The sequence below is a fragment of the Hyla sarda genome, chromosome 9, assembly GCF_029499605.1.
Source record: "Hyla sarda isolate aHylSar1 chromosome 9, aHylSar1.hap1, whole genome shotgun sequence".
NCBI lineage: Eukaryota > Metazoa > Chordata > Amphibia > Anura > Hylidae > Hyla > Hyla sarda.
The window spans coordinates 738,891-752,781 of NC_079197.1; the positions used below are offsets into that span (position 1 = coordinate 738,891).

The window sequence follows — 13,891 nt, forward strand, 5'->3', positions numbered from 1 at the left end:
CTGGTGTACGGTATAAATGGCAGGAGATCTTTAGTAAAGTATTTATGGGGCTCCTGGTCAGCGATTTCCCAGCCATATCCTCAGCTCCGTGCCCGCAGTTCACTCCGATTCTTCATGATAAATGGAGGCGACAGTAAAAGTCCATTAGGTCCAGATGATGGATGACTTTTTGCTTTTATGAGTATTTATAGACTATACATTAAAAAATAAACTGATATAAATCCTATTTATAGGTGGGAGGAAGATGGGGGGGGCGCAGCTGTTCTTGTGGTGAATGCAGAGTCATCTCGCCCTGGCGGGTGACAGCAGAGATGTCCTATAACAAGAATCGCGCCCCGCCATGTCAGCTCTTACATTCATATCACATTCTTCCATGGGAATCTGACAAATCCTTTCCTCGACTGGACGCCTCCTTTTCTTTCCCAGCCCTATACCACAGGGAGAAGTAAAGTAAACCAGCAGATCCAAGACATTCTCCACTCCTGACCTCAGCCCCGGCGGACGAGCTGCCAGCGTCCCTGGGAAATCTTTACAATAGTGACCCCAACCTGCAGCTGTCGCAGAACTACAACTCCCAGCACACACTGGAAGCTGTATCATATCTCATATCCCAGTATAGTACTGGTTTCCAAACTATAGGTCTCCACATGTTACAAAACTACAACTCCCAGCATGCACTGGCAGCTGAATCATAGCTCCATATCCAAGTATAGTACTGGTCTACAAACCATGGAACTCTAGATGTAATACTACAACTCCCAGCACACACTGGCAGCTGACTCACATCTTCATATCCCAGTGTAGTTCTAATCTGTAAACTGGACTTCCACATATTGCAAAACTACAACTCTCAGAATTCACTGGCATCTGTATCACACCTCCATATCCCAGTATAGTACTGGTTTCCAAATTAGAGATCTCCACATGTTACAAAACTACAACTCCCAGCATGCCAACGGCTGTCTGGGCATGCTGGGGGTTGTAGTTTTTCAACATCTAAGGGTCTGTCTCACTTTCTTTAACATTTTTTCTATCTTCCAGTATGCTTAGACAGCGTCTGTTTTTTTGGGGTCTGTTGGGAGTAGTTGTTCTGCAGAGCTCAGGATGGAGCCTGATGGAGACTTCATTCGCAGCTGCGTTTGTTTTTTATTTGGGAAATTAAAATGTTTATAACTTAAATAAATAACAATTGATCCATATGTTCCCAAAGATTGTATAAGGAAATAAATTGCTATGTTAATCTACATTTCCCATTTACCTTGTCTCCTATCTATCACCTCTCTGTATTAGCAAAGCGGCCCCAGAGTCCAGATCCATCCCTGTTTTTTCCCATGCTCAGTATTGACTCCGATCATCTGAAAGGACTCAATTGTCCAATTTCTTTTATCTTCTTTCGAAAGAAAAAAAAATAACATTCTATTTGCCGGCTGCCGCTTATCTATGTTTGCTTGAGATAGGCGTCGCTATCATGAAATATGGACGTGCCAAAATCCTGGTGCACCAGGAACAGATTTTGGGAAGTGCTGCCTTAAGGGGCTACTCCGGTGCTACATTTTGTTCAGAACGCTCAGAGCCGGAGGCCGTGATCATGACGTCACGACCACGCCCCCTTGTGACACCATGCCCCCTCCCATAGACATGAATGGCGGGGGCATGGCGTGACATCACGAGGGGGGGGGTGGCCGTAACGTCATGAACACCGGGGGCTGTGGGAGATCTCGGGGGGCCCCAGCAGCGGGACCCCCGCGATCAGACATCTTATCCCCTATCTTTGCTCAGGTGATGTCTTTAGGTGACTCTTAGGTGACGTCTTCTTTAGGTGAATCACAGGTGACGCCGTCTTTGGATGACTGACAGGTGATGTCTTCTTTAGGTGAACCATAGGTGACGTCTTTACGTGATTCACAGGTGACGTCTTCTTCGGTTGAATCACAGGTGATGTCGTCTTTAGGTGACACAGGTGATGTCGTCTTTAAGTGACACAGGTGACGCCGTCTTTGGATGACTGACAGGTGATGTCTTCTTTAGGTGACACAGGTGATGTCGTCTTTAGGTGACACAGGTGACGTCCTCTTTAGGTGACACAGGTGATGTCGTCTTTAGGTGACACAGGTGACGTCGTCTTTAGGTGACACAGGTGATGTCGTCTTTAGGTGACACAGGTGATGTCGTCTTTAGGTGACACAGGTGACGTCGTCTTTAGGTGACACAGGTGATGTCGTCTTTAGGTGACACAGGTGATGTCGTCTTTAGGTGACACAGGTGACGTCGTCTTTAGGTGACACAGGTGATGTCGTCTTTAGGTGACACAGGTGATGTCGTCTTTAGGTGACACAGGTGACGTCGTCTTTAGGTGACACAGGTGATGTCGTCTTTAGGTGACACAGGTGATGTCGTCTTTAGGTGACACAGGTGACGTCGTCTTTAGGTGACACAGGTGATGTCGTCTTTAGGTGAACCATAGGTGACGTCTTTACGTGATTCACAGGTGACGTCTTCTTCGGTTGAATCACAGGTGATGTCGTCTTTAGGTGACACAGGTGACGTCGTCTTTAGGTGACACAGGTGATGTCGTCTTTAGGTGAATCACATGTGACGTATTTACGTGATTCACAGGTGACGTCTTCTTTAGAGTGAATCACAGGTAACGTCCTCTTTAGGTAACTGACAGGTGACGTCTTTTTTAGGTCAATCACAGGTGATGTCTTCTCTAAAACTTATCTCCACAGAACCTGCTTGTCTGTGACGTGCTTGCACACTCGACTTCCCAGCAGCCTCTGCTTATTTACAGTGGCTGCGGGCCCGCAGTAGAATCACCTGTGTCCAAAAAGATCTTTTTGGGACATAAGGACAGCGGTCCTAAAACTCTCATTCAACAGCTGGAGGCACCCAGGGAAATACTGGCCTACAACATGTTCGTTTAGTCCGATGTGTGGAATGAGTGTCTTTAAAGTGTCTAAAATTAATAATAAATGTAGCACAGTTTTTTTTTGCGCTGTTTACACCTGTGGTATTTGTAATAGTAACAAATGTGGGTTTTGGACAGTCACATGGGTGAGCAGGAAGGCAGCATGTTGTTGAAATATGAAGCCGTTTGGTTAGGATCGGCACATCGGTATAACTACAGCATGGTACTGGCGGGAAGTCAAGAAATTGTTTCGCCCTGAGCGCTGCTTTTAAATACAATAATAAAAACAATCTCCGACCTCCAGCCGCGCATAATGGGAGTTATGATTATCTGTCATTTAGATAATTGGCTTCTTGCTCTGTTCTTGTTGTTGGAATCTAAGCAAAAAGAGAGCACCATTCCTGGTGGAGATGGCGGGGATGGTCCTGGCTCCACTCATGATGAAATCACCTCAATAATAAAGAGGTAAATAAGCCCAAGAATAATTATTTTTTGTTGCATCACCAGAAACTGGATTAAGACGACTTCAGGTTTCAACCTGTTTATGGTTCATACAAAATCTGCTTTCCCACGATTCTCCTACATTCATCATGACTAATAGAAAGAACCTGTGTGTAAATAGTCAGTGCCGGGGCTTGTCTGCGTGATTCATACCGTGGGGGGTGTCAGCAGGTGCCGAGCGCAACTGGGGCAAGGCGGCCATCGTCAGGCCCCGCAGAATTCTGGGTGATGCCCACTGACATTTCTTTAGGTTGTTTTTGTTCACTTGTGGATTTATTCTGAAGGTCTGACACAATTTTCACTACTATGCAAGTCAGTAGAGTTTTTCAAAAATACACACACATGCTGCGCACATCCGGGGGACACATGCTGCGCACATCCGGCGGACAAATGCTGCACAACTGGGGGACATGTCCTCTCTGACGTCGTCCCCCCTTAAACATCCTGGGAGGGAATTCATTGAATCACATGACCCTCATGTCCTGGGCACATTGTATCACATGACCCTTGTGTCCCGGGCACATTGTATCACATGACCCTTGTGTCCCGGGAACATTGTATCACATGACCCTCGTGTCCCAGGCACATTGTATCACATGACCCCTGTGTCCCAGGCACATTGTATCACATGACCCTCGTGTCCCGGGAACATTGTATCACATGACCCTTGTGTCCCAGGCACATTGTATCACATGACCCTCGTGTCCCGAGCACATTGTATCACATGACCCCCGTGTCCCAGGCACATTGTATCACATGACCCTCGTGTCCCAGGCACATTGTATCACATGACCCTTATGTCCCAGGCACATTGTATCACATGACTCTCGTGTCCCGGGCACATTGTATCACATGACCCTTGTGTCCCAGGTACATTGTATCACATGACCCTCGTGTGCCAGGCACATTGTATCACATGACTCTGGTGTCCCGGGCACATTGTATCACATGACCCTCGTGTCCCAGGCACATTGTATCACATGACCCTCGTGTCCCAGACACATTGTATCATATGACCCTCGTGTCCCGGGCACATTGTATCACATGACTCTCGTGTCCCGGGCACATTGTATCACATGACCCTTGTTTCCCAGGCACATTGTATCACATGACCCTCGTGTGCCAGGCACATTGTATCACATGACTCTGGTGTCCCGGGCACATTGTATCACATGACCCTCGTGTCCCGGGCACATTGTATCACATGACCCTTGTGACCCTAGTGTCCCAGGCACATTGTATCACATGACCCTTATGTCCCAGGCACATTGTATCACATGACTCTCGTGTCCCGGGCACATTGTATCACATGACCCTCGTGTCCCAGGCACATTGTATCACATGACCCTTGTGTCCCGGGCACATTGTATCACATGACCCTCGTGTCCCAGGCACATTGTATCACATGACCCTCGTGTCCCAGGCACATTGTATCACATGACCCTCGTGACCCTTGTGTCCCAGGCACATTGTATCACATGACCCTTGTGTCCCAGGCACATTGTATCACATGACCCTTGTGTCCCGGGCACATTGTATCACATGACCCTTGTGTCCCAGGCACATTGTATCACATGACCCTTGTGTCCCGGGCACATTGTATCACATGACCCTCGTGTCCCAGGCACATTGTATCACATGACCCTCGTGACCCTTGTGTCCCAGGCACATTGTATCACATGACCCTTGTGTCCCTGGCACATTGTATCACATGACCCTCGTGTCCCGGGCACATTGTATCACATGACCCTTGTGTCCCGGGCACATTGTATCACATGACCCTTGTGTCCCGGGCACATTGTATCACATGACCCTCGTGTCCCGGGCACATTGTATCACATGACCCCTGTGTCCCAGGCACATTGTATCACATGACCCTCGTGTCCCAGGCACATTGTATCACATGACCCTCGTGTCCCGGGCACATTGTATGACAGGTTGCTGTGCTCTGGCCCTGACGTGAGATGTGTGGGCTGTAATAAAGCATTAGATGGAGATTGTTGTCAGCTCCTGTTTGTTTTACCTTCTCACAACCAGACGTACAGGTAGAGCCAGATCTGTTTCCCAGGCTCTGCTGTCACATCCTCTGCTGTCACTATACGACTCTGCTACAACCCTGTGAGCTCTGCAGCCTCCTCATCCTCCGGGCTGGATACACACAGCTCCACACATCAGCCTCCCAGATGGAACTTTTGTATAACAAAGATGTTTTTTTTCTTTTCTTTGCACACATTTATTTTTAACTTTTTGTAGTTTTATTTTATTAGTATTTTATCATAGTTTAAATTTTTTCATTGTCGTTCAGTTTTTCTTTCTTTTTTGGAAATGGGAAATCAAGCTGTACAAAAAACGGATGATATCAGGACGTGGTGCGTCAGACCTGATGGGCCTGTAGCATGAAGACTGGATGGAGACTGAACGTATTGGTAGTGAAGATGTGACTTCAGCCGGGTCATCACGTTGTGGTGTGAATTGCGCTTTACTCAGGTTATTCCAGGATTTTTTTTTTTTACGCCTCCACAATTTTATTGGGTGTTGAAGGAGCCGCAGAAGAACCAAGATGGAAAAATGATTTATATTCTGGGAGTACAATTTTTGACATTTGCAGTTTAATTATTTTTTTTTTTTGTGGCCAAAGTAAAAGGGATAATCTATGCTGGGAGTTGAAGTGTTGCAACAGCTGGAGGCACCCTGGTTGGGAAACGCTGATCTATGACTTGGATTGTTATAATGCTTTCAATATATAGGATCATCTTTACTTAATCTATACTTATCTATAAGGTTATTGCAGAAATAACAACTTCCTGTTAGGGTTATGTTCCTACGGTGCAGAAAATCTGAAGAACTTCTGCACTCAAAAAAAAAACCTGTATCTAAAATCTGTTGTGGATAATCTGCAGCAGATCTGCATTATGTGAACATGGTCTTAGGGGATGTTTCCACGTGTTTTTTTTGCTATCTTCACTTGGGGACATATCCTCAGGGTGGAATTTCACTTTTCTTTTAAGGCAAAAATGCCCAAATCCAATATGCCCAATCCAAATACTTTGATGTTTTTTTGAGGGCATTTTTTTTCTTAGTTCTTCAATAGAAATGCTTGAGTCACATGATGAAAGAATCACAAAAACTGTATCTTGGGGCATTTTTTGTGGCTTTTTTACATACTTAGCCTCATACTGTTGTATATTAGTAAATAGGGGGGGGGGGGGGGTACTTTTTTTTTTCTTTTGTATAATTTTCCGACAGGTTTATGTAACCAAAGAAGAATAATACAGGTATAAATACGGAGTGTGACTGGGCACCGATGGGGGGTACAGGCCTCAGACCTCCATCCTTCACGTGTTCTCGTGATGTTACATGGAGGCGCACGCCACTTCAACCATACATCGTATGACACGGGAGCAGGGATTGGGCCACAGTCTTATGACAGGAGCTTCACAGTGGTGCCAGCGTGGACATCCGTGGTTGCTGTTCTTAGCTCCCAGGTCACATTGGTTTACGCTGCATGACTCTTGCACTGGATGTCTTCATGACAGACCTGCCCCAGGCATTGCAGGAGTTTGGGCACTATAAATATGGGCGCTGGAATCTGCTGCTTTTTGCCATGGAAGTATGAGGATCAGTGACTGCCCTTTCTGGTGGCACTCATCTTTTAGACAGTGATCTACTGTGGACCTCCCAGATGTTGCAGAACTACAACTTTCAGCATGCCTGGACAGCCATTGTGTTCTCTGTTATCAGTCAAATCAGGAGAGGTGACTGTAGGACAGGTGAATACAATCTATCGTTCTCTGTTATCAGCCATGTCAGGAGGGGAGAGGTGACTGTAGGACAGGTGAATATATCTATTGCTCTCTGTTATCAGCCAAGTCAGGAGGGGAGAGGTGACTGTAGGACAGGTGAATATATCTATTGCTCTCTGTTATCAGCCATGTCAGGAGGGGAGAGGTGACTGTAGGACAGGTGAATATATCTATTGCTCTCTGTTATCAGCCATGTCAGGAGGGGAGAGGTGACTGTAGGACAGGTGAATATATCTATTGCTCTCTGTTATCAGCCAAGTCAGGAAAGGAGAGGTGACTGTAGGACAGGTAAATATATATATATTGTTCTCTGTTATCAGCCATGTCAGGAGAGGTGACTGTAGGACAGATAAATACAATCTATTGTTCTCTTTTTTCAGCCATGTCAGGAGGGAGAGGTGACTGTAGGACAGGTGAATGTATCTATTGTTCTCTGTTATTAGCCATGTCAGAAGAGGAGAGGTGACTGTAGGACAGGTGAATGCAATCTATTGTTCTCTGTTATCAGCCATGTCAGGAGGGAGAGGTGAGTAGGACAGGTGAATACAATCTATTGTTCTCTGTTATCAGCCATGTCAGGAGGAGAGGTGACTGTAGGACAGGTGAATATATCTATCGTTCTCTGTTATCAGCGATGTCAGGAGAGGAGAGGTGACTGTAGGACAGGTGAATATAATCTATTGTTCTCTGTTATCAGCCATGTCAGGAGGGGAGAGGTGACTGTAGGACAGGTGAATACAATCTATTGTTCTCTGTTATCAGCCATGTCAGGAGAGGAGAGGTGACTGTAGGACAGGTGAATACAATCTATTGTTCTCTGTTATCAGCCATGTCAGGAGAGGAGAGGTGACTGTAGGACAGGTGAATATATCTATTGTTCTCTGTTATCAGCCATGTCAGGAGGGGAGAAGTGACTGTAGGACAGGTGAATATAATATATTGTTCTCTGTTATCAGCCATGTCAGGAGGGGAGAGGTGACTGTAGGACAGGTGAATACAATCTATTGTTCTCTGTTATCAGCCATGTCAGGAGGGGAGAGGTGACTGTAGGACAGGTGAATATATCTATTGTTCTCTGTTATCAGCCATGTCATGAGGGGAGAGGTGACTGTAGGACAGGTGAATATAATCTATTGTTATGCTATCAGCCATGTCAGGAGGTGAGAGGTGACTGTAGGACAGGTGAATATAATCTATTGTTCTCTGTTATCAGCCATGTCAGGAGGGGAGAGGTGACTGTAGGACAGGGGAATAAATCTGGGTTGTGTTTTATTGTACATAACATGGATACATTGGTGCAATCTTTTGAATTGTTGGCCTATTTGCTTTGTTTACCCATAAACATCCGGAGACTTTTCCAGGAGAAAGTTGTTGGACTTGTATTTAGATACAATTGATTTTTACAAGGAGACTTGAACCCTGTGAAGTTTCTGTGTTTATATGTACACAGTAATAAAGAGACCGGACCCGGCCAGATCCTGCACAAGGTTAGAGCTCCAGGCTCTGTCTGTATGAGATGAAACGATGATGGAAGAGGTTTGGGCTGATGATTCCGCCAGTTCTTCACTATTATATATTTATTATACATTAATTACTTTTTACTATTTCAGAAAATCATTGTATCTATAACTGATCTCCGGGGGGAGACACTGATGGCCCCTACAGTGTTGTAGACCTTTAATGTAAGACGCCTTTCTGAATGCATTTTTCTTTACTATTGCATTATATTTTTTATATTACATTACACTTACACTTGTGCTTCCCATACATTTTGCTCCATTTCTTTTCTGTCATGTTCTCTCATATCGTGCAGCTGTTGTGTACTGTTCTGAGGGAAATCTGTCAGTGTAGCTGCCCTATGGCTCTGTCTCCAGCCTCTCTGTACATGACTCCCTCCTTCTCTCCTGATGGCTTAGTCTCCAGTCCTTATTTCTTCTGTCCTCTTGGCTTAGTCTCCAACCTGTATTTCTTCTCTCCTGATGGCTTAGTCTCCAGTCCTTATTTCTTCTGTCCTCTTGGCTTAGTCTCCAACCTGTATTTCTTCTCTACTGATGGCTTAGTCTCCAGCACTTATTTCTGCTTTCTTGATGGCTCAGTCTCCGGCCTATATCTCTTCTTTCCTGATGGTTGGATTTCCATCCCCTCTCTCTCCTCTCTTGATGGCTCCTCAGTCTCCAGCCCTTCTCTCCTCTCCTGATCACTCCTTGGTCTTCAACCCCTCTCTGATGGCTCAGTCTCCAGCCCCTCTCTATGTATCTGATGGCTCAGTCTCCAGCCCCTCTCTATGTATCTGATGGCTCAGTCTCCAGCCCCTCTCTATGTATCTGATGGCTCAGTCTCCAGCCCCTCTCTATGTATCTGATGGCTCAGTCTCCAGCCCCTCTCTATGTATCTGATGGCTCAGTCTCCAGCCCCTCTCACCATATCTGATGGCTCAGTCTCCAGACCCTCTCTATGTATCTGATGGCTCAGTCTCCAGACCCTCTCTATGTATCTGATGGCTCAGTCTCCAGACCCTCTCTATGTATCTGATGGCTCAGTCTCCAGACCCTCTCTATGTATCTGATGGCTCAGTCTCCAGACCCTCTCTATGTATCTGATGGCTCAGTCTCCAGACCCTCTCTATGTATCTGATGGCTCAGTCTCAAGCCCCTCTCTATGTATCTGATGGCTCAGTCTCCAGCCCCTCTCACCATATCTGATGGCTCAGTCTCCAGCCCCTCTCTATGTATCTGATGGCTCAGTCTCCAGCCCCTCTCACCATATCTGATGGCTCAGTCTCCAGACCCTCTCTCTGTATCTGATGGCTCAGTCTCAAGCCCCTCTCTATGTATCTGATGGCTCAGTCTCCAGCCCCTCTCACCATATCTGATGGCTCAGTCTCCAGACCCTCTCTATGTATCTGATGGCTCAGTCTCCAGCCCCTCTCACCATATCTGATGGCTCAGTCTCCAGACCCTCTCTATGTATCTGATGGCTCAGTCTCCAGCCCCTCTCACCATATCTGATGGCTCAGTCTCCAGCCCCTCTCTCTGTATCTGATGGCTCAGTCTCCAGCCCCTCTCTATGTATCTGACGGCTCAGTCTCCAGCCCTCTGTATGTGTCTGATGGCTCAGTCTCCAGCCCCTCTCTATGTATCTGATGGCTCAGTCTCCAGCCCCTCTCTATGTATCTGATGGCTCAGTCTCCAGCCCCTCTCTATGTATCTGATGGCTCAGTCTCCAGCCCCTCTTTATGTATCTGGTGGCTCAGTCTCCAGCCCCTCTCTATGTATCTGATGGCTCAGTCTCCAGCCCCTCTCACCATATCTGATGGCTCAGTCTCCAGACCCTCTCTATGTATCTGATGGCTCAGTCTCAAGCCCCTCTCTATGTATCTGATGGCTCAGTCTCCAGCCCCTCTCTATGTATCTGATGGCTCAGTCTCCAGCCCCTCTTTATGTATCTGATGGCTCAGTCTCCAGCCCCTCTCTATGTATCTGATGGCTCAGTCTCCAGCCCCTCTCACCATATCTGATGGCTCAGTCTCCAGCCCCTCTCTATGTATCTGATGGCTCAGTCTCCAGCCCCTCTCACCATACCTGATGGCTCAGTCTCCAGCCCCTCTCTCTGTATCTGATGGCTCAGTCTCCAGCCCCTCTCTATGTATCTGACGGCTCAGTCTCCAGCCCCTCTCACCATATCTGATGGCTCAGTCTCCAGCCCCTCTGTATGTGTCTGATGGCTCAGTCTCCAGCCCCTCTCTATGTATCTGATGGCTCAGTCTCCAGCCCCTCTCTATGTATCTGATGGCTCAGTCTCCAGACCCTCTCTATGTATCTGATGGCTCAGTCTCCAGCCCCTCTCACCATATCTGATGGCTCAGTCTCCAGCCCCTCTCTATGTATCTGATGGCTCAGTCTCCAGCCCCTCTCACCATATCTGATGGCTCAGTCTCCAGCCCCTCTCTATGTATCTGATGGCTCAGTCTCCAGCCCCTCTCACCATACCTGATGGCTCAGTCTCCAGCCCCTCTCTCTGTATCTGATGGCTCAGTCTCCAGCCCCTCTCTATGTATCTGACGGCTCAGTCTCCAGCCCTCTGTATGTGTCTGATGGCTCAGTCTCCAGCCCCTCTCTATGTATCTGATGGCTCAGTCTCCAGCCCCTCTCTATGTATCTGATGGCTCAGTCTCCAGACCCTCTCTATGTATCTGATGGCTCAGTCTCCAGCCCCTCTCTATGTATCTGACGGCTCAGTCTCCAGCCCTCTGTATGTGTCTGATGGCTCAGTCTCCAGCCCCTCTCTATGTATCTGATGGCTCAGTCTCCAGCCCCTCTCTATGTATCTGATGGCTCAGTCTCCAGCCCCTCTCACCATACCTGATGGCTCAGTCTCCAGCCCCTCTCACCATATCTGATGGCTCAGTCTCCAGCCCCTCTCTCACCATATCTGATGCCCTGTATTATATACATAACATGGATACATTGTGTATGGGTTGTGTTTTATTGTACATAACATGGATAAATTGGTGCAATCTTTTGAATTGTTGGCCTATTTGCTTTGTTTACCCATAAACATCCGGAGGCTTTTCCAGGAGAAAGTTGTTGGACTTGTATTTAGATACAATAGATTTTTACAAGGAGACTTGAACCCTGTGAAGTTTCTGTGTTTCTATGTACACAGTAATAAAGAGACCGGACCTGGCCGGATCCTGCACAAGGTTAGTGCTCCAGGCTCTGTCTGTATGGGATGAAACGATGATGGAAGAGGTTTGGGCTGATGATTCCGCCAGTTCTTCACTATTATATATTTATTATACATTAATTACTTTTTACTATTTCAGAAAATCATTGTATCTATAACTGATCTCCGGGGGGAGACACTGATGGCCCCTACAGTGTTGTGTCTTGTGGAAGACCTTTAATGTAAGACGCCTTTCTGAATATTTTTTCATATTATGTGACACTTACACTTGTACTTTCCATAAATTTAGCTTTTTCTCTCTTCGGTCATGTTCTATCATATAAGGAAATTATACCAAATGACTCAGTCTCCAGCCCTTATTTCTTCTATCTTGACAGCTTAGTTTCCAGTCCTTATTTCTTCTCTCCTGACTGCTCATTCTCCAGCCCTTAATTCTTCTCTCCTGACTTCTTTGTCTCCAGCCCTAATTTCTTCTCTCCTGACTGCTCAGTCTCCAGACCTTATTTCTTCTTTCCTGACAGTTAGTTTCTAGTCCTTCTTTCTTCTAAGGACTGGAGACTGAGCCTAATGTGCAGAGCTATTTAGGAGCATGACTCCAGGATTTCTTCTTTTCAGTGTCCTGCACTGCACCCCCCAGGCCCTACACCTGGCTTTGCACAATCTATCAGTTGTGCCCATATTACTTTAAAGAGTACCTGTCTCCAAATAAACTTTTATAAACTAACTCAGGCTATGTTCCCTAACTACTCCTAACACTCCTCCTGCCCTTAAAAATATTTCAGAGCTTTAAAAAGCTGTGTATCTTACCTTTTTTCTTGCTCACAATTTCCTAGCAGGAGAAAGTGGGCATTTCACAGCAGGCATGACATCAAAGAAGCCTGCTGGGGGGGCACTTCTGCCCTCACATTGTTGCAGTGCTGTGATGAATAGAAGACCTCAAGCTCTGTGCAGCAGCTTTCAGTCTGTGTAGCTTTCAGTGAGGTTTTTTGCTGGGACTAATAACGGAGGTTTTTACAGGATCCTACCTGTAGTGTGAAAGGGGCCTAAGTTAGTAGTATTGTTATGTTTCTGCTGTAAATAAAACCTGGACTTGTGCCATACTGTCTGGGTGACAACAACCCGGCTGCCATTATAGCTCCTACAGGTGCCATCACTTTGTGTTTTCTAGGGACAGATATAACTAAGAATAGGCCGAATGGAAATTGTAACCACTTATGAGAAGAAGCCGACTCCAGGACTGGAATTTACAGGGAATTTCAAAAAAATATCAGTAACACCTGGATTCCTGTATGTACAGAGCAGAACAAAAGCAAGGCCTGAACTTATGGAGGAAAGCTAAGAAAACACGATCAGGATGGTGCCAATGTCAGTGGCCGTGCGGGGGTCCGCACCTGTGCTATGTATGTTCTATCTACACACGTGTACGTTCATGTCTAGTGCTCGGCATTACAGCGACGCGTTCACACCCAGTGACCGCGCAGGCAGGTGCACCTTCTCAGGTCACGTCAGGCTCTTATCACTTCACATCTCTTTCCAGCCAGATCCCGATTCACGTCGCGACACGAATGGCAAACACTTTATTTCTAAATTTGCTCAACAACTTCTGGCTTGGAGATAAGAGTGTTACCCCCCCCCCTCCCCTCTGCTCCCGGGGCATTCAAGGGGTAGAATTTTCCCAGCATTGAATGTTCATGGTCTAAGTCAAGACTAACAAAAAATGGCAATAATCATAAATAAAGGTATTTCTGAGGCTTTAAGGGGTTTGAATACATGTGTGTGCACAAGGGATCAGCAATCTGTTATTATACAAGAGATCAGCAATCTGTTATTATACATGGGATCAGCAATCTGTTATACATGGGATCAGCAATCTGTTATTACATATGGGATCAGCAATCTGTTATTACACATGGGATCAGCAATCTGTTATTATATATGGGATCAGCAATCTGTTATTACATATGGGATCAGCAATCTGTTATTATATATGGGA

At 46.3% G+C, this 13,891-nt stretch overlaps 1 long non-coding RNA gene across 1 annotated transcript in view; it reads left to right on the forward strand.

The window, feature by feature from the left end:
• The window catches only part of LOC130291039 (uncharacterized), a 47,136-nt gene extending 33,494 nt beyond the window's left edge, over positions 1-13,642 (forward strand). The window contains exons 2-3 of the long non-coding RNA XR_008847774.1: positions 12,038-12,119; positions 13,067-13,642. This is a non-coding gene — a long non-coding RNA (uncharacterized LOC130291039). The remainder of the gene's footprint in view (positions 1-12,037; positions 12,120-13,066) is intronic.
• The last annotated feature ends 249 nt before the right edge of the window (positions 13,643-13,891 follow it).